We start from the raw sequence: 4,684 nt of genomic DNA on the forward strand, positions 1-4,684 counted from the left end.
GGGGGGGCTCCATTCATGCTAATAATCAGCATCTTCTTGTTGCTGCACAAGCCTCTCATTGCTAACAGTAAAGAAAACACCCCCAAAAGCCAAAAAAAACCCCCAAAAAAATCCCCAAGATTTTAAAAGTGTGTAATTCAGCACAGGGGGGGTGATTTGTAGCTGTAAAACACTGCGGGGTCTTTTCAGGGCAGAATAGGATGGTCCAGCCCCTCTCTGCCCCTCCTAAATCTCTTGCCCCCCCCAAAAAAAGCCTTTACCTTTGGCTGAGATCAAGCGAGCAAAAAACCAAACTGCTGATCCTGGTCACTAGCTGTCATGTCAGCCAAAAATTAGGCTAAAAAAAAAAAAAAAGGCAAAAAACCCTGCATTTTTGCCATTGATATCTAATTGTTGATGGTCCCAAAGGGAAAACAGACACACACACCCCCCCAAAAAAATTCTGTGTGCCACCAGGCAGCACCGCAGCCCCCACCCAGGGTAATACAGGTGGTTTTTGGGGAGAATTAAACCCCTTTCTGCCACAAGTGACCACAACCTGAAGTACCCGACGGCCACGGGGCTGGGGCCGGGGACCAGGATTGAAGGGAGGTGATTGAGGATGGGGATGGAGCCATGCCAGTTCCCCCCTCCCCCCCAAAAAAACAACCCCAAAAAACCTGTCCCTCTGCCCTTCCACCGCCGGGATGCCAACCCAGAAAGCACCAGGAACGGGGACAATAGGGCAATGACAGATGAGTTTTGCATATCCGGGTGTTGACGCTGTTTGAACCTTCCCATACAAAGCTGTTTCAAATACCAACGGCTCCACGGATCCAATACCCCCCCCCCCAGCTCTCCAAGCAGCAAAATCCCCCTTTTCCAGGGGAAATCACCCCGATTCCCGACTCCAAAGCACCAGGGCAGCAAGAAGAAGGTGTCTTTACAAGTGATATTTTAGTGAGACAACAACTATTCGCACTAGAGGGGCAAAATTTTACCTTTTTCTGTGACTAATCACACTTAAAACTTTCGATGTCGCTGAGTCCACGGGAGGAAGGGTAGAAAGAAATGAGGTTTCCAAGAGAGGAAACACATCAACTGCTTTTTTTTTTTTTTTTCCTCAGCTCGTGTAAAGCAGCATAGCTCTGCTGGAACAAATTTAATCTTCCCAAACAAAAAAAATACATGGAGGTTTCTTCCCTGTGAAACCTCCAGAAACGTTCCTGTGGTGCCTGTTCTTTCCGAAAGAGAATTAAAAAAATCTCAGCGCTCCAGTTCCCTCCTGCAGCAGGGAAAACCCAACAGATTAAAAAAAAAAAATGTTAAGGAACTGCCTGGATCTCTCCCTTTTAACAAGATTATTGGGAAATTGACCTTTTTGCTTTTTGCCAATCGATCCCCATCTCGCAAAGCTCGGGCACGAAGTTGCTGGGGGTGAGTTGGATGAGTTAAAACTCCAGGGAAGGGAGGGCAGGGTGAGGAGAACGTGCCAAAACTGCAGCCCTGTTGCCAGCAAAGCTGTTTGCCCACTTTGGAGGACAAGGAGAGCCTTCCTAATTGTCTGAAAGTAACCCCGAATATCTGGAGATAAGGTGGTTTTTTTGCATGTTTTTGCCTTTTGCCAATCAATCTCCATCCCGCAAAGCTCGGGCACGAAGTTGCTGGGGGTGAGTTGGATGAGTTAAAACTCCGGGGAAGGGAGGGCAGGGTGAGGAGAACGTGCCAAAACTGCAGCCCTGTTGCCAGCAAAGCTGTTTGCCCACTTTGGAGGACAAGGAGAGCCTTCCTAATTGTCTGAAAGTAACCCCGAATATCTGGAGATAAGGTGGTTTTTTTGCAAAATTCCAGCTCCCGCTCTCAGAGATGCTGCGCATCCCCCGGCCCCTTCTTGCTGGGGGGGTGCAGGGGGGGGAAGGCCATCGCTCCTGCACTTGTTGCAATGTGTTTCCAACCCTCCCCTGCTCCTTATCCACTTTGCACTTTGCTTGAAACAACAACAAAAAAAGCTTTTATGGCCTCCAAACCCAGCCCCTGCAGGAACAGGCATCCCTCCCCACCGCATCTCCAGGGGAAGGGAGAAAATTCCTGCCCCAACCTCCCCCCCCCCGGGCTCACCCAGCCCCTTGGGGGGCTGTTTGAATTGATGCAGAAACACTAGATTTGCACTAAATCCCCTGGATCAGCAGCTCTGACCACCCCACCCCCCCCAAAACAGGGATCAGGGTGGAAGAGCAGCGGGGACGGGCGACCAAAGCGGGCTGGGAAAATTGGATATAAAGTGAATTTCTTGGACTCTTCTTCGGGAAAATGTTTGTGTCGCAGCTATTTTTTTCCCCCGCTCGTGGTTTTTACAACCAGTAAAAGATCCTTGTTGCTTCAACACCCAACTGCTCATACTCCACTTGGCTGCTATAAAGCAAGTCCGGTGCAAATAGTCGCTATTTTTGTACATTTTTTTTTTTTTTTTGGTACTTTTTACCCGTTGGCCATTGGAATTTTTTTTTTTTTTTTGGTACTATTTTACCCGATGTGCATTGGAATAAAGAGCTCAGAGTCTTTATTAAAAACAAGCTGCCTCTGTGGGTTGTTTTTGGGGTTTTTTTTTTGCTCTGGGGTGGGATTTTCTTCTCACCCTTGTTTCTGCCACAAAAAGGAGCACAGCTCTCCCGCCAGCACCTGCTTCTTGCATCAACAACCGCGGCAGACGCAGCACCAGGGTGAGACTTGTGCAACCAACTGTCACAAGCGCCCGCTCATGAGGGGGTTTGCAGGTGGGAAACCACCTCCTGTCACTATTTCTGGGGGGTTCAGCACCCAACTCTGCTCCATCCCTCACCCAGCTGGGTAGAGAATAACTCTGAGCATCCTCTGATCCCGTTTTCTGTCCTAGAGGTGGGAAATCACTGCTCGTCACTATTTCTGGGGGGCTCAGCACCCAACTCTGCTCCATCACTCACCCAGAGAATAATCTGAGCATCCTCTGATCCCATTTTCTGTCCTAGAGGTGGGAAATCACCACTCATCACTATTTCTGGGGGGTTCAGCACCCAACTCTGCTCCATCACTCACCCAGCTGGGTAGAGAGTATCTCTGAGCATCCTCTGATCTAGTTTTCTGTCTTAGAGGTGGGAAATCACCGCCCGTCACCATTTCTGGGAGGCTCAGCACCCAACTCTGCTCCATCACTCACCCAGAGAATAACTCTGAGCATCCTCTGATCCTGTTTTCTGTCCTAGAGGTGGGAAATCACTGCTCATCACTATTTCTGGGGGACTCAGCACCCAACTCGGTAGAGAGTACCTCTGAGCATCCTCTGATCCTGTTTTCTGTCTTAGAGGTGGGAAATCACTGCTCGTCACTATTTCTGGGGGGCTCAGCACCCAACTCTGCTCCATCACTCACCCAGAGAATACTTCTGTACCCGATGTGCATTGGAATAAAGAGCTCAGAGTCTTTATTAAAAACAAGCTGCCTCTGTGGGTTGTTTTTGGGGTTTTTTTTTTGCTCTGGGGTGGGATTTTCTTCTCACCCTTGTTTCTGCCACAAAAAGGAGCACAGCTCTCCCGCCAGCACCTGCTTCTTGCATCAACAACCGCGGCAGACGCAGCACCAGGGTGAGACTTGTGCAACCAACTGTCACAAGCGCCCGCTCATGAGGGGGTTTGCAGGTGGGAAACCACCTCCTGTCACTATTTCTGGGGGGTTCAGCACCCAACTCTGCTCCATCCCTCACCCAGCTGGGTAGAGAATAACTCTGAGCATCCTCTGATCCTGTTTTCTGTCCTAGAGGTGGGAAATCACTGCTCATCACTATTTCTGGGGGGCTCAGCACCCAACTCTGCTCCATCACTCACCCAGAGAATAATCTGAGCATCCTCTGATCCCATTTTCTGTCCTAGAGGTGGGAAATCACCACTCATCACTATTTCTGGGGGGTTCAGCACCCAACTCTGCTCCATCACTCACCCAGCTGGGTAGAGAGTATCTCTGAGCATCCTCTGATCCCGTTTTCTGTCCTAGAGGTGGGAAATCACTGCTTGTCACTATTTATGGGGTGCTCAGCACCCAGCTCTTCTCCATCACTCACCCAGCTGGGTAGAGAGTATTCTCACCCTTGTTTCTGCCACAAAAAGGAGCACAGCTCTCCCGCCAGCACCTGCTTCTTGCATCAACAACCGCGGCAGACGCAGCACCAGGGTGAGACTTGTGCAACCAACTGTCACAAGCACCCGCTCACGAGGGGGTTTGCAGGTGGGAAACCACCTCCTGTCACTATTTCTGGGGGCTCAGCACCCAACTCTTCTCCATCACTCACCCAGAGAATACTTCTGAGCATCCTCTGATCCTGTTTTCTGTCTTAGAGGTGGGAAATCACTGCTTGTCACTATTTCTGGGGGACTCAGCACCAAGCTCTGCTCCATCACTCACCCAGCTGCATAGAGAGTACCTCTGAGCATCCTCTGATTCCATTTTCTGTCCTAGAGGTGGGAAATCACTGCTCATCACTATTTCTGGGGGGCTCAGCACCCAACTCTTCTCCATAACTCACCCAGCCGGGTAGAGAATACCTCTGAGCATCCTCTGATCCCATTTTCTGTCTTAGAGGTAGGAAATCACTGTTCGTCACTATTTCTGGGGGGCTCAGCACCCAGCTCTGCTCCATCACTCCCCCAGAGAATACTTCTGAGCATCCTCTGATCCC

Source organism: Calidris pugnax, unplaced genomic scaffold, assembly GCF_001431845.1.
Source record: "Calidris pugnax isolate Ruff unplaced genomic scaffold, ASM143184v1 scaffold88, whole genome shotgun sequence".
NCBI lineage: Eukaryota > Metazoa > Chordata > Aves > Charadriiformes > Scolopacidae > Calidris > Calidris pugnax.